The sequence below is a fragment of the Oncorhynchus keta genome, chromosome 7 (genome assembly GCF_023373465.1).
Source record: "Oncorhynchus keta strain PuntledgeMale-10-30-2019 chromosome 7, Oket_V2, whole genome shotgun sequence".
Taxonomy (NCBI): domain Eukaryota; kingdom Metazoa; phylum Chordata; class Actinopteri; order Salmoniformes; family Salmonidae; genus Oncorhynchus; species Oncorhynchus keta.
The window spans coordinates 48,257,812-48,283,634 of NC_068427.1; the positions used below are offsets into that span (position 1 = coordinate 48,257,812).

At 44.9% G+C, this 25,823-nt stretch overlaps 1 protein-coding gene across 3 annotated transcripts in view; it reads left to right on the forward strand.

Annotated features, from left to right (window-relative positions):
• LOC118374008 (guanylate-binding protein 1-like) overlaps nt 1-25,823 on the forward strand; it is a 145,539-nt gene that overhangs the window by 68,479 nt on the left and 51,237 nt on the right. The gene's annotated exons all lie outside the window — the stretch shown is intronic.

Genomic DNA, 25,823 nt, shown 5'->3' on the forward strand with positions numbered 1-25,823 from the left:
CCAGATTCTAAGTGCCTTATATTCATGGGGGGTTGTGGTGATGATGTTTCGTGGAAGGGGGATGCAGACGTTGGCTTTTGCCCTAATTCAGAGCTAGTGAAAGGCACAGTGCTACAGGCAGCTATATCGTCCACTAATTCAGAGCTAGTGAAAGGCACAGTGCTACAGACAGCTATATCGTCCACTAATTCAGAGCTAGTGAAAGGCACAGTGCACTATTTTTCAGAGGAAAAAAATGATTTTTTTTCACCAATTCTGATTCTTCAGGGGGTACTGCAACACCCTCAGCAACCTTAATTCCTTGTTGCAATGGTCCTAAGGTACGAGAGTATAGATCAACAGTAGGGGAATTGGACCTTCTGCGGTTATATCCATGGGGCGCAAAAGTTCATTAAATATTGTCCAGCTGTAGGACGGATGGGGGACAGCCCAAGGAGTATTTCTCCCAAAACTGTGATTCCTTAAAAACGTGTGCAGTATTTTGGCCAACTCAGATTTTTCTAAAATCTTAAATTAATCAGGAAGGAGCAGGTCAGCTTTACCATAAGGACCCCTTCTTCATGACCTCATTACATGTTGTGAAACAAGACCACTCACGGCCTGGAAAGTTCTCTACTATTGATATATTTAAACAAAAGTATTGAAATCACCATGGTCACAATCATAACCTGTCATCTCCATCTCCCTTATGGAACTAAATAAATACTGCACTCTGAACCACAACAGGAATTTGATTCATGATACTATTGTTAGACAAAGCAAGGAACGAGAACTTAAAAACATGAAGTGGTTTTGTTGGAATTTGCAGCTGTTGTTGGTAAATAATGAAATCTGCTGGCTTCTGAAATTACTTTCTCTACCTTGAAAGAGATGTCAAACTGAGATGTCAAACAAACCTAATTTTTCCTGTTTAGCCTGTTGTCTATAAAGGTTGTTACATTGTAACTACACAGGTAATTAAAAATGTCACCTCACTTTAGATTAAATTGCTTGCTTCTGGGTAAGTACATTTTAAATATATACGTATCCCATGTAACAACATTGTAATTACAGAGTTGGTTGTTAAATATTGTTATAAAGTAATGCTAATAATATATATTTATATATAAATATATATATAACAATAGTATACTTGAAACTTCTTATGACTGAGATCCCGCTAACGGGATCGATATGACAACAGCCAGTGAAAGTGCAGGGCACCAAATTCAAAACAACAGAAGACTCATAATTAATATTCCTCAAACATAGAAGTATTTTATACCATTTTAAAGAAACTTGATAACTTCCCTGTTATTGTAATGGTGAGAGGTTAGCATGTGTTGGAGGTATGATATAAAATGCTAAACTCCCCTGTTATTGTAATGGTGAGAGGTTAGCATGTGTTGGAGGTATGATATAAAATGCTAAACTCCCCTGTTATTGTAATGGTGAGAGGTTAACATGCCTATTAAAAAAAACGTCTGTAAAGTCCGAACACTTTGAGCTTCAGATTATTATGACACCAATATGAAAAGCTGAGACACTCACAAACACACACATGTAAGCTACACAAGAGTCGTTAGAAGCTAAGGGGTTCTTCTACATAGAATATCATAGTAAATCCCAGGACATAGTGTCTATAATACTGTAATAAGATCACATAATTCCTCTCACAAACTCCAAACTCCACACAGTTATCACTGAGTAGATATTAATGTACAAACAAAGTCGGACCGTATTTATTTTTTTACATTTGCAATTCATCTCACAAATGCTTATTGTTTATGTCAAATGGTTGTTCCACATGTAGTCTTGGTATTCCTGAAAAGAGTGTGGTAAAACACTTCAATGTGATGCTAAATATAAGATCATGTCACGCCTTGGTCATTGTATTTTGTGTTTTTGTTATATGTTTGGGTAGGCCAGGGTGTGACATGGGTTTATATGTTGTATTCGTATTGGGGTTTGTATTATTTGGGATCGCGGCTGATTAGGGGTGTTGTTAGGCTTGGCTGCCTGAGGCGATTCAGGTGATTCTCGTTGTCTCTGATTGGGAACCGTATTTAGGCAGCCTGAGTTTCGCTTTGAATTTCGTGGGTGTTTGTTCCTGTCTCTGTGTTGTAGTCACCAGATAGGCTGTAATTAGTTTCACATTCCGTTCTGTTGTTTTTGTATTGAGTTTCAGTTATTTCATGTACCGCGTTTTCATTCATTAAAGGCATGAGTAACCAACACGCTGCATTTCGGTCCGACTCTCTTCTTTCAACAGACGAACGCCGTTACAGATCTAGCAGATGAATGAAACAGTAGTGGTCAGTGACGTTTAAGATGAGGACAATACATTTTTTTCGTGAGCATGGCCTTGTTTCTATTACAGCATATTGGGTGACTGTCATTCATATTCCATTCACCCAGTATAATATAACATCGATAAGTTGAGGCTACTAACATGAGGGTGCTTCAAACTAGCCTATGAATGAATTGTTTACAATGTAGGTAGAAACAGGTTGAGAGACAAGTTGGAGTAATCAAGGTGACAGACAGTGGCACATTCAATTCTACCTTACACACTCTTGCCTTCATCTAGCTATACTAGGGTCAAATCAAATCATATGTATTTTGTCACATACACATGGTTAGCAGATGTTAATGCGAGTGTAGCGAAATGCTTGTGCTTCTAGTTCCGACAATGCAGTAATAACCAACGAGTAATCTGACTAACAATTCCAAAACTACTACCTTATACACACAAGTGTAAAGGGATAAAGAATATGTACATAAAGATATATGAATGAGTGATGGTACAGAGCGGCATTGGCAAGATGCAGTAGATGGTATCAAATCAAATCAAATGTATTTATATAGCCCTTCGTACATCAGCTGATATCTCAAAGTGCTGTACAGAAACCCAGCCTAAAACCCCAAACAGCAAACAATGCAGGTGTAAAAGCACGGTGGCTAGGAAAAACTCCCTAGAAAGGCCAAAACCTAGGAAGAAACCTAGAGAGGAACCGGGCTATGTGGGGTGGCCAGTCCTCTTCTGGCTGTGCCGGGTAGAGATTATAACAGAACATGACCAAGATGTTCAAATGTTCATAAATGACCAGCATGGTCGAATAATAATAAGGCAGAACAGTTGAAACTGGAGCAGCAGCACAGTCAGGTGGACTGGGGACAGCAAGGAGCCATCATGTCAGGTAGTCCTGGGGCATGGTCCTCCGAGAGAGAGAAAGAAAGAGAGAAGGAGAGAATTAGAGAACGCACACTTAGATTCACACAGGACACCGAATAGGACAGGAGAAGTACTCCAGATATAACAAACTGACCCTAGCCCCCCGACACATAAACTACTGCAGCATAAATACTGGAGGCTGAGACAGGAGGGGTCAGGAGACACTGTGGCCCCATCCGAGGACACCCCCAGACAGGACCAAACAGGAAGGATATAACCCCACCCACTTTGCCAAAGCACAGCCCCCACACCACTATCGAGTACAGTATATACATATGAGATGAGTATGTAAACAAAGTGGCATAGTTTAAAGTGGCTAGTGATACATGTATTTCATAAAGATGCAGTAGATGATATAGAGTACAGTATATACGTATACATATGAGATTAATACTGTAGGGTATGTAAACATTATATTAAGTAGCATTGTTTAAAGTGGCTAGTGATATATTTTACATCAATTCCCATCAATTCCCATTATTAAAGTGGCTGGAGTTGAGTCAGTGTGTTGGCAGCAGCCACTCAATGTTAGTGGTGGCTGTTTAACAGTCTGAAGGACTTGAGATAGAAGCTGTTTTTCAGTCTCTCGGTCCCAGCTTTGATGCACCTGTACTGACCTCGCCTTCTGGATGATAGCGGGGTGAACAGGCAGTGGCTCGGGTGGTTGCTGTCCTTGATGATCTTTATGGCCTTCCTGTGACATTGGGTGGTGTAGGTGTCCTGGAGGGCAGGTAGTTTGCCCCCGGTGATGCGTTGTGCAGACCTCACTACCCTCTGGAGAGCATTTCGGTTGTGGGCAGAGCAGTTGCCATACCAGGCGGTGATACAGCCCGACAGGATGCTCTCGATTGTGCATCTGTAGAAGTTTGTGAGTGCTTTTGGTGACAAGACGGATTTGTTCAGCCTCCTGAGGTTGAAGAGGCGCTGCTGCGCCTTCTTCACGACGCTGTCTGTGTGGGTGGACCAATTCAGTTTGTCTGTGATGTGTACGCCGAGGAACTTAAAACTTACTACCCTCTCCACTACTGTCCCATCGATGTGGGTAGGGGGATGTTCCCTCTGCTGTTTCCTGAAGTCCACAATCATCTCCTTAGTTTTGTTGACGTTGAGTGTGAGGTTATTTTCCTGACACCACACTCCAAGGGCCCTCACCCAGGGTCTCGAGCTTGATGACGAGTTTGGAGGGTACTATGGTGTTAAATGCTGAGCTGTAGTCGATGAACAGCATTCTCACGTAGGTATTCCTCTTGTCCAGATGGGTTAGGGCAGTGTGCAGTGTGGTTGAGATTGCATCGTCTGTGGACCTATTTGGGCGGTAAGCAAATTGGAGTGGGTCTAGGTTGTCAGGTAGGGTGGAGGTGATATGGTCCTTGTCCAGTCTCTCAAAGCACTTCATGATGACGGAAGTGAGTGCTACGGGGCGGTAGTCGTTTAGCTCAGTTACCTTAGCTTTCTTGGGAACAGGAACAATGGTGGTGGGTGCAATCATTAGTCCAACAGTTGAAAACTAGAGTTTCTATTGGACAAATGCAGATATGTTTATCCCCGTTTCGTTACATTTAATAAAATGTTTTTCAACAGAATCGGCGGAATTAATACACCCTTGACCACACGCAAACACAGTTCACTTTCATAGCAGCCACATACAAACAGTATGATTCTTTTGCGCATTATAATATATATATAATATATAATTCCTTCTCGCATCTCCTCTCACCTTTTCCCTTTGCTTGTAGACTTCAGTGCACAACACATCAGCTGTCTAGCTGACCAGGCAAAAAAAAGCCAAACCTTCATATCATAAACGCTAACCGCTACACATAGTCGACATCGTTATCACCATATTAGCTAACGTCATAGTCAACATAGCTAATAGAAGTAAGGTGTTACTAAATCAGCTACATTCATGCAGTAATGTTACAGTTAACAGTCAGCAAGCAGTTTAGCAGTTAAACCGGTGGGCCCCGGTGGCAATAAATTAATAAAACCAAAATCTTACCTTGGAAGAGTTCCAGTGTTGGATAGACATTCGGCAAGGTAACATAGCATCCCTCACTGTTTTAGCCAGTTGTTTGAGTAGGATAATCTAACTAGCTGCATTCACTAGCTGAGTGAAAGTAGAAAAAATATAAGAAGATGTAGCACTCTATCGCTTCTCCTTCATTTTTAAAGAAATACATTTGTTTAAATCTGTTAAACTATTGTCTTTCTCTTTGAGTCAATTACTCACCACACTTCACGCACTGTAGTGCAAGACAGCTGTAGTTTATGCTTTCAGTACTAGATTCATTCCCTGATCCTTTGAATGGGTTGACAACATGTCAGTTCATGCTGCAAGAGCTCTGATAGGATGGAAGAGAACAGAGATATTATTGGGACACACCCAAGATCTGCATGTACTATAAAATCTAGTAATGCCAATGTTATCTTTCAGGTACTAGTAAAAAGATCAATGACTACAACTTCCCGCGAGAGTGCATCCGGAACTTCTTCCCCTCACGCAAGTGTTTTGTGTTCCCCTACAACTCCTGACAACATGGACCGACTGGACTCCATGGACGAGGCTGAGCTTTCTGAACGCTTCAGAGAGGTCGCAGATACTTTCTGCCGTTTCATTTTCCAGGAGAGCCGTATGAAGACTGTTATAGGGGGACACACATTGACTGGAGAGAGTGAGTCAGACAGCCACCTACAGGACAGTATGTGAAAATGCATAAATGTATTCATATATTGAATTTAATTGTACCACTAAATATTTTGTGGCACATATTCTTCCTCCCACCTCTATCTGATTGCAGTGCTAGGCCACTTGGTCACCACCTATGTGGAGACCATAGCCAAAGGAAATGTGCCGTGTCTAGAGAATGCTTTGTGGATGAGGGCCTGGTGGTGTACCAGAAGGGAATGGAGGATGTGAAGGCCTTATTCCCAGTGGACATCAATCAGCTGTCAGAGAACCAGCTTCGCTCAGAGACCCAGGCAACACAGGCATTCATGAAGCGATCCTTCAAAGACGAAATTTGAGAATTCTTGAAAGCTCTTGTGGTAATGGATCATCATTCTAGATCTGTGCCTGATACACACAATGCATTTTTAACATTGTCAAGGCCATTCAACTGAAAAATGATTGATTAGCTTATGCATCAAAATTATAATCACCAGTAACAGTAACACCAGTAGGACCCAAGGACACCAGGTGGAATATGACCAAGGAGTGCAATTCCTCACTCAATTAACTTCTGGAGACAAAATAACACTACTGTGAAAATCAGTGCTCATATTTGTTATTTAAACTCGGATAAAAAAATATAAAAAAATAACACTATATTAAATTAAAGCTTAATATAGATATGGAGACAATATGTAACCCTTTTTCATGATAGGAGCATGGCATACCAGGGTTCACATGTCTGAAGCTAGCATCAGCTCATACCAGGGTTCACATGTCTGAAGCTAGTATCAGGTCATACCAGGGTTCACATGTCTGAAGCTAGTATCAGCTCATACCAGGGATTTTCTCATGCATTAAAATGATCACCACTAACAGTAACACCAGTAGGACCCAAGTACACCAGGTGGAATATGAACAATCAGTGCAATTCCTCAATCAATTAACACCGAGAGACAAAAGAACACTACTGTGAAAATAAGTGCTCAGATTTGTTTTTTAATCTCGGGTTTAAATTACACAATATTGAAAAAAAGTTTAATATAGATATGGAGCCAATATGTAAACCTTTATCACCATAGGAACATGGCACCCCGGGGTTCACATGTCTGAAGCTAGTATCAGCTCATACCAGGGTTCACATGTCTGAAGCTAGTATCAGGTCATACCGGGGTTCACATGTCTGAAACTAGTATCAGTTCATACCAGGGTTCACATGTCTGAAGCTAGCATCAGCTCATACCAGGGGTCACATGTCTGAAGCTAGTATCAGTTCATACCAGGGTTCACATGTCTGAAACTAGTATCAGTTCATACCAGGGTTCACATGTCTGAAGCTAGCATCAGCTCATACCAGGGTTCACATGTCTGAAGCTAGTATCAGCTCATACCAGGGTTCACATGTCTGAAACTAGTATCAGTTCATACCAGGGTTCACATGTCTGAAACTAGTATCAGTTCATACCAGGGTTCACATGTCTGAAGCTAGTATCAGCTCATACCAGGGTTCACATGTCTGAAGCTAGCATCAGCTCATACCAGGGTTCACATGTCTGAAGCTAGTATCAGCTGATACCAGGGGTCACATGTCTGAAGCTAACATCAGCTCATACCAGGGTTCACATGTCTGAAGCTAGTATCAGTTGAAGGTCAACCTGACCTTGTATACTATAAAATGTTGCTTCTTAGAGAACATTCTGATCTACAACCTGTTATTGTATCGAGGTTGACTTACAGCTGCTGTGTTTCTCATGTGGTTTATACTGTCTTCTCCAATGTTAGCATGCTGTAATAAACCTTTTCTATAACTGTCTTTATATAATTGTCTGATCTTTTATCTTATTATTCACACCTTGTCACTCCGGGGCGGTGCTCGGCAGTTGACGTCACCGGCCTTCTAGCCATCACTGATCCATTTTTCATTTTCCATTGGTTTTGTCTTGTCTTCCCACACACCTGGTATCAATCCCATTCATTACATGTTGTGTATTTAACCCTCTGTTTCCCCTCATGTCTTTGTCAGAGATTGTTTTATGTCAGTGTTGTTTTTATGGTTGTATAGGTGCGCGACGGGTCCTCATAGCCATGTTAATTTATGTATGTACATTTAGTGTTTGGAGCATGTTTAGTGAACATATATTAAAATACTCCATTACATCTGTTTGACTCTCCTGCGCCTGACTTTCCTGCCACCTATACACACGACTCTGAAACACCTGCATCTGATTATTCCCAATAACCTCTCCGACGATCTTTTCAAACAGAGAAGAAGTGCAAGGCTCTTCTGGAGAATCTGTCTGCTCAGATGGATCAGGGGATGAAGGAGGGGACGTACACCACACCAGGAGGCTATGAGCTTTACTGCAATCACCATGACAACATAGTGGCACAGTACCGGGCCGAACCTAACAAAGGAGTCAAGGTAAGAGCTAGAAACCAAACAACATTACCATCATAGTGTATTAGACAATCAAAAATATACATAATTAGTCAGTAATGACCAATCAATCAAAATCAATGCAACAACCTATAAGGCCTGTTTTCTACAGGCTGAGGAGGTTCTGGAGCAGGTCCTGAAGGACAAGAGTGCAGAGTCCAACTCCATCCTGCAAGCTGACAAAATAGAATAGGTTTAAGTCCCTCGCCCTCATACACTGGGCTCCCAGTATGGGACGTACGGCCCAGAGAAGGCAGGAACAAAGTATTTCATTATTTTTTATATTTAACCTTTATTTAACTAGGCCAGTCAGTTAAGAACTAATCATTATTTACAATGACGGCCTACTCTGGCCAAACCCTAACCCGGACAGCACTGGTGCGGTGGTTATGATACAGCCTGGAATCAAACTGAGATGCAGTGCCTTGGACTGCTGCGCTACTCGGGAGTGTCACGGTCTGACCATCGTTAGTATGTGTTTTTCCTTGTTTTAGTGTTGGTCAGGACGTGAGCTGGGTGGGCATTCTATGTTGTGTGTCTGGTTTGTCTATTTCTATGTTTGGCCTGATATGGTTCTCAATCAGAGGCAGGTGTTAGGCATTGTCTCTGATTGGGAACCATATTTAGGTAGCCTGTTTTGTGTTGGGTTTTGTGGGTGATTGTCCTTAGTGTCTTGATGTCCTTATTCTGTGTTAGTTTACATTAGTATAGGCCGTTTCGGTTTTCGTCACGTTTAGTGTTTTGTAGTGTTTGTATTTAGATTCGTGTTACGTTTATTCATTAAACATGGATCGCAATCTACACGCTGCATTTTGGTCCAACTCTCCTTCACATACAGAAAACCGTTACAGAATCACCCACCACAGGACCAAGCAGCGTGTCAACAGGCAGGAGCCGCAGGAGAAGCAACAAAGGCAGCAACAGCGGCGCAATGAGGAATGGACATGGGACGATATATTGGATGGCAAGGGTTGCTACACATGGGAGGAGATCCTGGCGGGAAGGGATCGCCTTCCATGGGAACAGGTGGAGGCAGCGAGGAGAGCAGAGTCAGCCGGAGAGAGGAGCCGGCGATATGAGGGAACGGTATATTCCAGCTCCTCGTATCGGCCGGGCTAGAGTGGGCATCGAGCCAGGTAAGGTTGGGCAGGCTCGGTGCTCAAGAGCTCCAGTGCGCCTGCACGGTCCGGTCTATCCAGTACCACCTCCACACCCCAGCCCTCCGGTAGCAGCTCCCCGCTCCAGGCTTCCTGTGCGTGTCCTCAGTCTAGTACCACCAGTACCAGCACCACACATCAGGCCTACAGTGCGCCTCGCCTCTCCAGCGCTGTCGGAGCCTTTCTCCTCTCCTGCTCTGATGGAGTCTCCCGCCTGTTCAGCGCTGCCAGAGCCTTCCTCCTCTACTGCGCTGCTGGAGTCTCCTGCCTGTTCAGCGCAGCCAGAGCTGCCAGCCTCCATGGAGCAGCCAGAGCAACCAGTCTGCATGAAGCAGCCAGAGCTGTCAGTCTGCATGAAGCAGCCAGAGCTGTCAGTCTGCATGGAGCAGCCAGAGCTGCCAGTCTGCAAGGAGCTGTCAGTCTACATGGAGCAGCCAGAGCTGTCAGTCTGCAAGGAGCTGCCAGTCTGCAAGGAGCTGCCAGTCTGCAAGGAGCTGCCAGTCTGCAAGGAGCTACCAGTCTGCAAGGAGCTGTCAGTCTGCAAGGAGCTGCCAGTCTGCACGGATCTGTCAGTCTGCAAGGAGCTGTCAGTCTGCATGGAGCAGCCAGAGATGTCAGTCTGCATGAAGCAGCCAGAGCTGCCAGTCTGCATGGAGCAGCCAGAGCTGTCAGTCTGCATGGAGCAGCCAGAGCTGTCAGTCTGCATGAAGCAGCCAGAGCTGTCAGTCTGCAAGGAGCTGCCAGTCTGCAAGGAGCTGCCAGTCTGCAAGGAGCTGCCAGTCTGCAAGGAGCTGCCAGTCTGCACGGAGCCGCCAGAGCTGCCAGTCTGTAAGAAGCCGCCAGAGCTGTCAGCCTACATGGAGCAGCCAGAGCCGCCAGTCAGCGTGGTGCAGCCAGAGCCGCCAGTCAGCATGGCGCAGCCAGATCTTTCAGTCTGCCAGGATCCGCCAGTCAGCCAGACTCTTCCAGATCTGCCAGTCAGCCAGGATCCGCCAGTCAGCCAGACTCTTCTAGATCTGCCAGACTCTTCCAGATCCGCCAGTCAGCCAGACTCTTCCAGATCTGCCAGTCAGCCAGACACTTCCAGATCCGCCAGACTCTTCCAGATCTGCCAGTCAACCAGACTCTTCCAGATCCGCCAGTCAACCAGATTCTTCCAGATCCGCCAGTCAGCCAGGATCTGCCAGATCCGCCAGTCAACCAGACTCTTCCAGATCCGCCAGTCAACCAGACTCTTCCAGATCCGCCAGTCAGCCGAGATCTGCCAGAACTGCCAGTCGGCCAGGATCCGCCAGTCAACCAGACTCTTCCAGATCCGCCAGTCAACCAGACTCTTCCAGATCCGCCAGTCAACCAGACTCTTCCAGATCCGCCAGTCAGCCGAGATCTGCCAGAACTGCCAGTCGGCCAGGATCCACCAGTCAGCCAGGATCTGCCAGATCCGCCAGTCAGCCAGGATCCGCCAGTCAGCCAGGATCCGCCAGGATCTGCCAGTCAGCCAGGATCTGCCGAAACCACCAGCCAGCCAGGATCTGGTAGATCCATCAACCTGCCTGAGCTTCCTCTCACTCCTGAGCTTCCTCTCACTCCTGAGCTTCCTCTCACTCCTGAGCTTCCTCTCACTCCTGAGCTTCCTCTCACTCCTGAGCTTCCCCTCAGTCCCGAGCTTCCCCTCAGTCCCGAGCTTCCCCTCAGTCCCGAGCTTCCCCTCAGTCCCGAGCTACCCCTCAGTCCGGAGCTGCCCCTCAGTCCAGTGGGGCCCGTTGTTAGGTTTCCTAGGCCAAGGTTAGCAGCGAGGTTCGCCACTCTAGGGACGCTAAGGAGGTGGACTAAGACAACTATGGAGTGGGGTCCACGTCCAGCGCCAGAGCCGCCACCGCGGACAGATGCCCACCCAGACCCTCCCCTATAGGTTTAGGTTGTGCGTTCGGAGTACGCACCTTGGGGGGAGGGTCTGGGTGGGCATCTGTCCGCGGTGGCGGCTCTGGCGCTGGACGTGGACCCCACTCCATAGTTGTCTTATGTGTTTTTCCTTGTTTTAGTGTTGGTCAGGACGTGAGCTGGGTGGGCATTCTATGTTGTGTGTCTGGTTTGTCTATTTCTATGTTTGGCCTGATATGGTTCTCAATCAGAGGCAGGTGTTAGGCATTGTCTCTGATTGGGAACCATATTTAGGTAACCTGTTTTGTGTTGGGTTTTGTGGGTGATTGTCCTTAGTGTCTTGATGTCCTTATTCTGTGTTAGTTTACACTAGTATAGGCTGTTTTGGTTTTCGTCACGTTTATTGTTTTGTAGTGTTTGTATTTAGATTTGTGTTATGTTTGTTCATTAACCTCTTGCTCCTACCTGACACGCAGGCATCCCATCTAGACATCTGGAAATGCAAATGCGCTACGCTAAATGCTAATAGTACTAGTTAAAACTCAAACGTTCATTAAAATACACATGCAGGGTATTGAATTAAAGCTACACTCGTTGTGAATCCAGGCAACAAGTCAGATTTTTAAAATGCTTTTCGGCGAAAGCATGAGAAGCTATTATCTGATAGCATGTAACACCCCAAAAGACCCGCAGGGGACGTAAACAAAATAATGAGCATAGTCAGCGCTACACAAACCGCACAAATAAAATATAAAACATTCATTACCTTTGACCATCTTCTTTGTTGGCACTCCTAGATGTCCCATAATCACTATTGGGTCTTTTTTTCGATTAAATCGGTCCATATATAGCCTAGATATCGATCTATGAAGACTGTGTGATAAACGAAAAAAAATTGCGTCTTATAACGTAACGTCATTTTTTTTAATTAAAAAAGTTGACGATAAACTTTCACAAAACACTTCGAAATACTTTTGTAATGCAACTTTAGGTATTAGTAAACGTTAATAAGCGATCAAATTGATCACGAGGCGATGTATATTCTATAGGGGTACGTCTGGAAATAATGTCCGGGTAAATCTCAACCAAAATATCCGGTTCGAGACCTGAAGAAATGGGCTCTCTCTTCTTTGTTTGACCAAGAAACAAAGCCTAGGCAAATGCCAAGACTGTTGACATCGTGTGGAAGCTGTAGGAATTGCAATCTCGGCTCCAGGTAATTTGCTTTCCCATAGACAATACATGCAAGTGGCGCATTGATATATTTTCCAATTTTCAGTGATCAGATTTTCCTGCGCTTTTCGATGAAACGCACGTTCTGTTATGGTCACAGCCGTGATTTAACCAGTTTCATAAACGTCTGAGTGTTTTCTATCCACACATACTAATCATATGCATATACTATATTCCTGGCATGAGTAGCAGGGCGCTGAAATGTTGCGTGATTTTTAACAGAATGTTCGAAAAAGTAGGGGGTAGGAGTAACAGGTTAAACATGGATCGCAATCTACACGCTGCATTTTGGTCCGACTCTCCTTCACATACAGAAAACCGTTACAGGGAGGCCGAGTAACATTCGTAGAACGAGCCCACATTTTTTTATTTTTTTATTTTACCTTTATTTAACCAGGCAAGTCAGTTAAGAACAAATTCTTATTTTCAATGACGGCCTAGGAACAGTGGGTTAACTGCCTGTTCAGGGGCAGAACGACAGATTTGTACCTTGTCAGCCCGGGGGTTTGAACTTGCAACCTTCCGGTTACAAGTCCAATGCAAGTCCAATGCTCTAACCAATAGGCTACCCTGCCATCACCTGAAGGGGGCAGGGAGAGAGAGAAAGGGGGGAGAGGAGAGAGAGCGAGGTGGGGGTGAGAGAAGAGAGAGCGAGGTGGGGGTGAGAGGAGAGAGAGCGAAGTGGAGGTGAGAGAAGAGAGAGAGAAGTGGGGATGAGAGAAGAGAGAGCGAGGTGGGGGTGAGAGGAGAGAGAGCGAAGTGGAGGTGAGAGAAGAGAGAGCAAAGTGGGGGTGAGAGAAGAGAGAGAGAGGTGGTGGTGAGAGGAGAGAGAGCGAAGTGGAGGTGAGAGAAGAGAGAAGTGGGGATGAGAGAAGAGAGAGCGAGGTGGGGGTGAGAGAAGAGAGAGCGAAGTGGAGGTGAGAGAAAAGAGAGTGACGTGGGGGTGAGAGAAGAGAGAAGTGGGGATGAGAGAAGAGAGAGAGAAGTGGGGGTGAGAGAAGAGAGAGCAAAGTGGGGGAGAAGAGAGAGCTAGGTGGGGGAGAAGAGAGAGAGAAGTGGGGGTGAGAGAAGAGAGAGAAGTGGGGGAGAAGAGAGAGCGAAGTGGAGGTGAGAGAAGAGAGAGCGAGGTAGGGGTGAGAGAAGAGAGAGTGAAGTGGGGGAGAAGAGAGAGAGAAGTGGGCATGTGTTGGGTCTTTAGTAAATATTCAATAAAGTACTATTACAGTCATAATGGCTGCCAGTCTACCCTTTATGCCATTGAGTTGAATGGGGAGGCCTGTACTATGGATTATATTTCTATGATACTATACACATATTAGATGTTTTGTGTGTTGCAGAGCAGAGCTCACCTATCTCTGAGGAGGACTGGATGATTCCCAGGTTGTCTTTCAGCCAGTGCACCACCGCCACAGATATGGACACCAACCACTGGAATAGACCAATCGCAGGTCAGCACCAGGAGAGAGGAGCCAATCAGAGCATGGCACATACACATACTGCAAGGCTTCATTTCACAGGGGGCATAATATGACTTGTTTAATATAACTGAAGACCTTGAGAGCGTAGCAGGCTGGTGTTTCCTTCCCCAGTTTGTAGGAGTGACACACTAACAACCTAAACCATCATTTGTGGGCTAGGGTACATGCCCAACCAACTGCACCATAGCCACACCTAACCGTGAACCCATAGCAACACCTAACCATGAACACAACTAGCTGTACTAATGTTACCCCAACAGGCCACAGAGGAACCTCCGAGATGGGAATCCCTGAAGATGGGAGCCCCTGAGATGGGAGCCCCTGAGATGGGGGCCCCTGAGATGGGGGCCCCTGAGATGGGAGCCCCTGAGATGGGAGCCCCTGAGATGGGAGCCCCTGAGATGGGAGCCCCTGAGATGGGAGCCCATGAGATGGGAGCCCATGAGATGGGAGCCCCTGAGATGGGGGGCCCCTGAGATGGGGGCCCCTGAGATGGGAGCCCCTGAGATGGGAGCCCCTGAGATGGGAGCCCCTGAGATGGGAACCCCTGAGATGGGAGCCCCTGAGATAGGAGCCCCTGAGATGGGGGCCCTGAGATGGGAGCCCCTGAGATGGGAGCCCCTGAGATGGGGGCCCCTGAGATGGGAGCCCCTGAGATGGGGGCCCCTGAGATGGGAGCCCCTGAGATGGGGGCCCCTGAGATGGGAGCCCCTGAGATGGGAGCCCCTGAGATGGGAGCCCCTGAGATGGGAACCCCTGAGATGGGAGCCCCTGAGATGGGAGCCCCTGAGATGGGAGCCCCTGAGATGGGAACCCCTGAGATGGGAGCCCCTGAGATGGGAGCCCCTGAGATGGGAGCCCCTGAGATAGGAGCCCCTGAGATGGGGGCCCCTGAGATGGGAGCCCCTGAGATGGGAGCCCCTGAGATGGGGGCCCCTGAGATGGGAGCCCCTGAGATGGGGGCCCCTGAGATGGGAGCCCCTGAGATGGGGGCCCCTGAGATGGGAGCCCCTGAGATGGGAGCCCCTGAGATGGGAGCCCCTGAGATGGGAACCCCTGAGATGGGAGCCCCTGAGATGGGAGCCCCTGAGATGGGAGCCCCTGAGATGGGGGCCCCTGAGATGGGAGCCCCTGAGATGGGGGCCCCTGAGATGGGAGCCCCTGAGATGGGAGCCCCTGAGATGGGAGCCCTTGAGATGGGAGCCCCTGAGATGGGAGCCCCTGAGATGGGAGCCCCTGAGATGGGAGCCCCTGAGATGGGAGCCCATGAGATGGGAGCCCATGAGATGGGAGCCCCTGAGATGGGGGGCCCCTGAGATGGGGGCCCCTGAGATGGGAGCCCCTGAGATGGGAGCCCCTGAGATGGGAGCCCCTGAGATGGGAACCCCTGAGATGGGAGCCGCTGAGATGGGAGCCCCTGCCAGTGAGTCATTATTCTATAGAATGGACATAAAGAAAGAGGCATGATGAGAGTAAGACAAAAAGTTACTGATCCAGACCCGTGTCAAATCTCAACAAATTCCATCTCATACTTCAATCCCATTGAAACATTTTACCCTTAAAAGTCCTCAATCAAATAAGATATCATTGTCATTGAGAACTAATAGCAGTGGTTGGGTATGTGCCCTAGCACACTGTCTCTGGAACAGGAAGTTATGGCCACCCAGACCATACTAAAACGTAAACTACACCCCTACAGGGCATCCGCCCAAATAGCTGTTACCTCTCCTGTTGTGTTCCGATCGAACTGGACTGAAGTTTTCTCTCTGAAAAATGTAGTTAATTTAATCTGATTGTCATAAGGTTCCATGACGTTGTCCACACAGGGCATCTGAACACACAAAATACATTGTGATGACAAAGTGAAAACATGTTTTAGAAATGTTGACTAATCTATTATACATGTTAGAATCACCTTTGGCAGCGATTACAGTCTCTAAGAGTTGTACAATATTTGCACATTATTCTTTAAAAAAAGGAACATTTAATGTCATCTTGGTAAGCAACTCCAGTGTATATTTGGCCTTGTGTTTTAGGTTAATGTCCTGCTGGAAGGGGAATTTGTCTCCCAGTGTGTCACGGCTTCCGCCGAAGTCGGTCCCTCTCCTTGTCCGGGCGGCGTTCGGCGGTCGACGTCACCAGCCTTCAAGCCATCGCCGATCCACTTTTCATTTTCCATTTGTTTTGTCTTTGTTTTACACACCTGGTTTCAATCCCCCAATTACTTGTTCATTATTTAACCCTCTGTTTTCCCCATGGTTTTTGTGCGTGTTTGTTTATTGTAAATTCGGTACGATGTTTGTGGGCCTGGTGATACTTCATGTATTTTGTAATTTGAGTAAAGTTCCTTGTGTTACTCATCTCTGCTGTCCTGCGCCTGACTCCTCTGCACCAGCTACACTCAGATCCTTACACAGTGTCTGTTGGAAAACAGACTGAACCAGGATTTCCTCTAGGATTTTGCCTGTGCTTATAGCTGTACCCGTTTCTTTTCATCCTAAAAAAAAACATTATATTTCTTGCCGCTGACAAGCATACCCATAACATGATGCAGTCGCCACCATGCTTTAAAATATGAAGAGTGGTACTCAGTGATGTATTTGTATTTATTATGGATCCCTGTTCGCAGCAGCTATTCTTCCTGGGTTCCAGCAACATTAAGGCAGTTATACATTTTAAAAACATTTACATTCATAACATATTTCACAACATATTAAGTGTGTTCCCTCAGGCCTCTGATTCTACTGCTGCATCAGTTACCTGATATTGAATAGAGTTCCATGTAGTCACCTCCTGTTGTCTGTTCTGGACTTGGGGACTGGGCAGAGACCTCTGGTGGCATGTCTTATGGGGTATGCATGGTGTCCGAGCTGTGTGCAGGTAGTTTAGACAGACAGCTCTGTGCATTCAACATCTCTTATAAATACAAGTAGTGATGAAGTCAATCTCTCCTCCACTTTGAGCCAGGAGAGATTGACATGCAAAATAAATGTAAACTACATTTATCAAGTACATTTGATTTCAAAACTATAAGTCCTACAAACACATGCTTAGTAATGTTAGAAAGGTAAGAACCATGGGATTCTGATACAGCAACAACGTGACTATTACAGAGCCAGAGCAAGTGCAGGCAAAGAAAAGCAAAAACAAATATATACGTATTTTAGTTGTGTGGGGTGTGGGGTGGAGATAATTTGGTTCCCAAATTGTCCCCATCCAAATCGTGCCAATGTTGGGGAATAAGATATTTCAAAGTCTAGGTTTAAAATAAAATGTCACCAATTACCATTACAAAGGGATAAAATATATATATATATTTTTTTGTGTGTGTGTGTGTGTGTGTGTAATATCTTGTACCTGACGGTGGCGCTCAAAACATGGGCAAATTGCCATAGCAACACAGCCATTTTAAAAGCGCAGGGCCAATGAATGAGTATGAGTTACATACATATGAGGAGAAAGTTGAAGTCATAACCTTTCCACTGATGTAAATCAGATATCATGTCTGATTCCCAGTTCATCCACTAGTAGATCACATGACCACGACTCCATTTTGCTGATCCCTGCCTACAGGCAGAAATTAAAACAAGAGGCTCCCACGCTGAGGTCTGTCCAACGCTGGTCAGACCAAGCTGACTCTACACTCCAAGACTGCTTCCATCACATGGACTGGGACATGTTTCGTATTGCGTCAGATGGGAATATTGACGAATACGCTGATTCGGTGTGCGAGTTCATTAGAACGTGCGTCGAAGATGTCGTTCCCATAGCAACGATAAAAACATTCCCTAACCAGAAACCGTGGATTGATGGCAGCATTCGCGTGAAACTGAAAGCGCGAACCACTGCTTTTAATCAGGGCAAGGTGTCTGGCAACATGACCGAATACAAACAGTGCAGCTATTCCCTCCGCAAGGCTATTAAACAAGCTAAGCGTCAGTACAGAGACAAAGTGGAATCTCAATTCAACGGCTCAGACACAAGAGACATGTGGCAGGGTCTACAGTCAATCACGGACTACAAGATGAAATCCAGCCCAGTCACGGACCAGGATGTCTTGCTCCCAGGCAGACTAAATAACTTTTTTGCCCGCTTTGAGGACAATACAGTGCCACTGACACGGCCTGCAACGGAAACATGCGGTCTCTCCTTCACTGCAGCCGAGGTGAGTAAGACATTTAAACGTGTTAACCCTCGCAAGGCTGCAGGCCCAGACGGCATCCCCAGCCGCGCCCTCAGAGCATGCGCAGACCAGCTGGCCGGTGTGTTTACGGACATATTCAATCAATCCCTATACCAGTCTGCTGTTCCCACATGCTTCAAGAGGGCCACCATTGTTCCTGTTCCCAAGAAAGCTAAGGTAACTGAGCTAAACGACTACCGCCCGTAGCACTCACTTCCGTCATCATGAAGTGCTTTGAGAGACTAGTCAAGGACCATATCACCTCCACCCTACCTGACACCCTAGACCCACTCCAATTTGCTTACCGCCCAAATAGGTCCACAGACGATGCAATCTCAACCACACTGCACACTGCCCTAACCCACCTGGACAAGAGGAATACCTATGTGAGAATGCTGTTCATCGACTACAGCTCGGCATTCAACACCATAGTACCCTCCAAGCTCGTCATCAAGCTCGAGACCCTGGGTCTCGACCCCGCCCTGTGCAACTGGGTACTGGACTTCCTGACGGGCCGCCCCCAGGTGGTGAGGGTAGGCAACAACATCTCCTCCCCGCTGATCCTCAACACGGGGGGCCCCACAAGGGTGCGTTCTGAGCCCTCTCCTGTACTCCCTGTTCACCCACGACTGCGTGGCCACGCACGCTCCAACTCAATCATCAAGTTTGCGGACGACACAACAGTGGTAGGCTTGATTACCAACAACGACGAGACGGCCTACAGGGAGGAGGTGAGGGCCCTCGGAGTGTGGTGTCAGGAAAATAACCTCACACTCAACGTCAACAAAACTAAGGAGATGATTGTGGACTTCAGGAAACAGCAGAGGGAACACCCCCTATCCACATCGATGGAACAGTAGTGGAGAGGGTAGCTAGTTTTAAGTTCCTCGGCATACACATCACAGACAAACTGAATTGGTCCACTCACACTGACAGCGTCGTGAAGAAGGCGCAGCAGCGCCTATTCAACCTCAGGAGGCTGAAGAAATTCGGCTTGTCACCAAAAGCACTCACAAACTTCTACAGATGCACAATCGAGAGCATCCTGGCGGGCTGTATCACCGCCTGGTACGGCAACTGCTCCGCCCTCAACCGTAAGGCTCTCCAGAGGGTAGTGAGGACTGCACAACGCATCACCGGGGGCAAACTACCTGCCCTCCAGGACACCTACACCACCCGTTGTTACAGGAAGGCCATAAAGATCATCAAGGACATCAACCACCCGAACCACTGCCTGTTCACCCCGCTATCATCCAGAAGGCGAGGTCAGTACAGGTGCATCAAAGCTGGGACCGAGAGACTGAAAAACAGCTTCTATCTCAAGGCCATCAGACTGTTAAACAGCCACCACTAACATTGAGTGGCTGCTGCCAACACACTGTCATTGACACTGACCCAACTCCAGCCATTTTAATAATGGGAATTGATGGGAATTATGTAAATATATCACTAGCCACTTTAAACAATGCTACCTTATATAATGTTACTTACCCTACATTATTCATCTCATATGCATATGTATATACTGTACTCTACATTATCGACTGCATCCTGGGATGGGATATTATTATTATATTATTATTATATTATCCTTATGTAACACATGTATCACTAGCCACTTTAACTATGCCACTTTGTTTACTTTGTCTACACACTCATCTCATATGTATATACTGTACTCGATACCATCTACTGTATGCTGCTCTGTACCATCACTCATTCATATATCCTTATGTACATGTTCCTTATCCCCTTACACTGTGTATAAGACAGTAGTTTAGGAATTGTTAGTTAGATTACTTGTTGGTTATCACTGCATTGTCGGAACTAGAAGCACAAGCATTTCGCTACACTCGCATTTAACATCTGCTAACCATGTGTATGTGACAAATAAAATTTGATTTGATTTGATTTGATTTGACATGACTTGGACACTTTTTCACTGTGGGAAAATGGCTGAACAAATTTTCAAAACGAACATCTTAAAATGACCCAAGCGAGTTATCAAGTTTATTTTTTATTTTTTTATAACAAACTGACAGGCGAGGACACGTACAACTTATTTTACCATTCATGGAAACGAGTGAGATCAGCAGTATATTTGGAGGACCGATTCAAGATGACGGCAAATTAAATGTGGATGCATTGCATTATGATGACCACCAGGGGGAACCATTTCCATGCATACCATAATATAGCACTTTTGGTGATGCCATACATTTCATTATCTATGAATATGACGTTCAGGTTTCCTCAACTTTTTTGACCCATGACCCCATTTTTTTTTACCCCATGTGAAAATTCTCGCGACCTGGTGAATTTTTTTTGTTGTAATTAACAGCCAATGTTTATTTTGTATTTAAACATTAAAACATTTTTATTCATTTATTTGCGACTATTGCAGTCAATTGAAAAAAAAATCGAACAGTATTTCTGATTGTCTTCACAACTCATCATCACATACTTTTAATGTGGGGCTATGCATAATAATAATATATCAATTGCAAATTAGTCGGATATCATTTAATCTAAAACACCATTGCCCTAGAGCACACAAAAAAACAATACATACCTCAGCCTAAACATCAGCTCCACAGGTAACTTTCCACAAAGCTGTGAACGATCTGAGAAACAAGGTAAGAAGGATCTTCTATAACATCAAAAGGAACATAAAATTCGACATACCAATTAGGATCTGGCTAAAAATACTTGAATCAGTCATAGAGCCCATTGCCCTTTATGGTTGTGAGGTCTGGGGTCCACTCACCAACCAAGAATTCACAAAATGGGACAAACACCAAATTGAGACTCTGCATGCAGAATTCTGCACAAATATCCCCAATGTACAACATAGAACACCAAATAATGCATGCAGAGCAGAATTAGGCCGATAACCACTAATTATCAAAATCCAGAAAAGAGCCATTCAATTCTACAACCACCTAAAAGGAAGTGATTCCCAAACCTTCCATAACAAAGCCGTCACCTACAGAGAGATGAACCTGGAGAAGAGTCCCCTAAGCAAGCTGGTTCTGGGGCTCTGTTCACAAACACACCCCACAGAGCCCCAGGACAGCAACACAATTATGAGAAAACAAAAGATAATGACTTGACACATTGGAAAGAACTAACCAAAAAACAGAGCAAACTAGAATGTTATTTGGCCCTAAACAGAGAGTACACAGCGGCATAATACCTGACCACTGTGACTGACCCTAAACAGAGAGTACACAGTGGCAGAATACCTGACCACTGTGACTGACCCTAAACAGAGAGTACACAGTGGCAGAATACCTGACCACTGTGACTGACCCTAAACAGAGAGTACACAGTGGCAAATACCTGACCAGTGACTGACCCTAAACAGAGAGTACACAGTGGCAAATACCTGACCACTGTGACTGACCCTAAACAGAGAGTACACAGTGGCAGAATACCTGACCACTGTGACTGACCCTAAACAGAGAGTACACAGTGGCAAATACCTGACCAGTGACTGACCCTAAACAGAGAGTACACAGTGGCAAAATACCTGACCACTGTGACTGACCCTAAACAGAGAGTACACAGTGGCAAATACCTGACCACTGTGACTGACCCTAAACAGAGAGTACACAGTGGCAAATACCTGACCACTGTGACTGACTCTAAACAGAGAGTACACAGTGGCAAATACCTGACCACTGTGACTGACCCTAAACAGAGAGTACACAGTGGCAAATACCTGACCACTGTGACTGACTCTAAACAGAGAGTACACAGTGGCAGAATACTGACCACTGTGACTGACCCTAAACAGAAAGTACACAATGGCAGAATACCTGACCACTGTGACTGACCCAAACTTAAGGACATCTTTGACTATGTACAGACTCAGTGAGCATGTGCTCACTGCCAACAACATGAGGTGGAACCTGAGCTGCACTTCCTAACCTCCTGTCCAATGTATGACCATATTAGAGACACATATTTCCCTCAAATTACACAGACCCACAAAGACTTAGAAAGCAAATCAAATGTTGATAAACTCCCATATCTACTGGGTGAAATTGCACAGTGTTTCATCACAGCAGCAAGATGTGTGACCTGTTGCCACAAGAAAAGGGCAACCAGTGAAGAACAAACACCATTGTAAATACAACCTATATTTATAATTATTTATTTCCCTTTTGTACTTGAACTATTTGCACATCATTACAACACTGTATATAGACATAATATGACATTTGAAATGTCTTTATTCTTTGAAAATGTTGTGTTTGTAATGTTTACTATTAATTTTGTATTGTTTATTTATCTTTTGTTTATTATCTACTTCACTTGCTTTGGCAATGTTAACATATGTTTCCATGCCAATAAAGCCCTTTAATTGAATTGAATTGATTCTGCGCGTCGGACAGTGTGTACCTCATCTCTGCTCTCACGTTCAACCTGGATAAATATGTGGTTTTAATGCAGACGAGATGTAAATGAGATCACTGAATCCGGATTCACACAGATATGAGCTGAAGAAGGATGAGTTTTATGGTGCTTTCAAGACAACTGGGAACTCTGAAAAATACGATGTCAAATCGTGACGTCAGTCTTCAGGTCGGAAAGAGGTCAGAGTTCCGAGTTGGATCACCGTTGAAAAATGATTTTCCCCAGTTTTCTGATAGTAGAGAACTGGAAGGAAAGGCGGCCAAAGGAGGAATTGGCTTTGGGGATGACCAGTGAAAAATACCTGCTGGAGCGCGTGCTACGGATGGGTGCTGCTATGGTGAAGGAGAGTTTACAGTCTAACCAGACACCTAGGTATTTGTAGTTGTCCACATATTCTATGTCAGAACCATCCAGAGTAGTGATGCTGGACGTACGGGCAGGTGGGGCAGCGATCGGTTGAAGAGCATGCATTTAGTTTTACTTGCATTTAAGAGCAGTTGGAGGCCATGGAAGGAGTGTTGTATGGCATTGCATCTCGTCTGGAGGTTAGTTAACACAATGTCCACAGTGTTTATAGCCTCGTACAGTTCATTAATGGGGACAATCAGCAGTTGCTACATCCGTTTTTGGACTTAGAAATCAATAATATGTATCCATTGATTCTTGAAGCATTTAACTTTAAGAAATGCTTCATGTTCTCAGTTCTACTGTCGTACCCCATCAGAACCCAAAATATATAAACTTGTTTTACTCCAATGTTTGTTAAACTGTTACTCCTACCCCCTACTTTTTCGAACATTCTGTTAAAAATCACGCAACATTTCAGCGCCCTGCTACTCAGGCCAGGAATATAGTATATGCATATGATTAGTATGCGTGGATAGAAAACACTCAGACGTTTATAAAACTGGTTAAATCACGGCTGTGACTATAACAGAACGTGCGTTTCATCGAAAAGTGCAGGAAAATCTGATCACTGAAAATGGAAATAAATATCCTTGCGCTACTTCCAGGAATTGTTCAAAGTGAACAGAATTAAATGAGGCCGAGGTTGCAGTGCCTACAGCTTCCACACGTTGTCTAGAGTCTTGTCATTTGATTCGGCTTTGATTCTTGGTCAAACCGAATCAAGGGAACCGATTCCCTCCGGTCTCCGACCGGATGTTTTGGTCGAGCTCTCTCCAGACATTTTTTCGAGACGGACACCTATAGAATTTACATCGCCTCCTGATGAATTTTATCGCTTATTAACGTGTACTAATACCTAAAGTTGCATTACAAAAGTATTTCGAAGTGTTTTGTGAAAGTTTATCGTCGACTTTTTGAATTTTAAAAATGACGCAATTTTTTTCTGTTTATCACACAGTCTTCATAGATCGATATCTAGGCTATATATGGACCGATTTAATCGAAAAAAAGACCCAATAGTGATTATGGGACATCTAGGAGTGCCAACAAAGAAGATGGTCAAAGGTAATGAATGTTTTATATTTTATTGTGCGGTTTGTGTAGCGCCGAATATGCTAATTATTTTGTTTACGTCCCCTGCGGGTCTTTTGGGGTGTTACATGCTATCAGATAATAGCTTCTCATGCTTTCGCCGAAAAGCATTTTAAAAATCTGACTTGTTGCCTGGATTCACAACGAGTGTAGCTTTAATTCAATACCCTGCATGTGTATTTTAATGAACGTTTGAGTTTTAACTAGTACTATTAGCATTTAGCGTAGCGCATTTGCATTTCCAGAGCTCTAGATGGGACGCCTGCGTGCCAGGTAGGAGCAAGAGGTTAACAATTAAAATGTAAACACACATATAGCCTCAAAACATGGTTAAAACTATACATTTGATATCATGGATGGTCAATGCTGAGCTCTAGCTCTATTAATCTACATTTCTCCATGAGCATTTCACCGTACCAGGGGTGGGGAGTCTGCTTTGTTATTGTTTCTACTGCTGATTGCCACTTTAAGTGCCAGTTTGTTATTTTTCTTGCCCTGAGGTGGCATGTATACAGCAGTCACAATAACAGCTGAAAACTCCCTGTGAAGGTAGAAGAGTCAACATTTGTGACTTGTTACAGGAAACTAGGTGTATGCCACACGTCACTACTTCACAGGACGTAAACTTTTATTTTATTTTATCGAAATGCGTTTTTCTTTTGGCAGAAATACCTTCTGGAACATGTGAACTTTCATGTGCCTTAAATAACAAACTTGTTTACCATCTGTAAATCTGAATACAATTGTTAAATTACGAGCCTATTTGGTTCAGCCACCGAAAAAGCCAGCAACCTTCCCGCTAGCCATGATTGGATGAGATAATGAGTGGGCTGGACATGCCAAGAGATGAGTTCGGATTGGTCTGCCAGGTAGCACGCTTCTATCTATAATATGAGTTGGTCAGTATGTGTAGGTTATTCTTTCTAAAAATGGCTTTCACGTAGTAGAACTGCATAAGTGTTGCTCTCCACTTTCTGGAGGACCGAGTTTTGAAATCAGTGGAATTAGAGTGTGATAGCTAAGGAGATGGAAAAAATTATGCCGTTTGATTGCAAATATGGAGACGGAGTAGAAAAAGAGAACACAAAAGGCTGTTGTATAAAACACCTGTCTCCGGATTACATCTTCAAACTAAGAGCAACCATGGCATCTGTGTCCATCCCATGTTTACGGGTACGAGATTCTCGCAGGCTACATTTTCTGATATTAAACGTTTCTATTTTTGTCAGAAGGTCATTTTCATTTCAAGTTGAAGTGTACTGTTAGCTAGCTAGCTAACGTTAGCAATCAGAAATTAGTAGTTCTGAATATGCTCTTTGAGAGGTGATATTAAAAGCGAAAACGGTTATAAAATGTATTTAACAATTCCTTGAAAGCGGTACATAGTTGTCAATGGTTTTAACGAAGCTGGGGGCGGGAGGGGTCTCCTTGCCGACCAGAATCACCAAATCGAAAGCTCTGCATCGTGTTGTGACTGAGTTGCTCTGCTGTTTTAGCATTGGACACCTGAAGAGGAGGAGAGAGAGGGGGGGGGTGTTAGAGAATGGTTCCTAATGTACAAGTCATTTTAAACCTGATTTAGATAAGGGTGCAGCACTATAGCCATAGTGTTATTCAAACATAGTCATGTATTTACCTGAGTCAACTCGG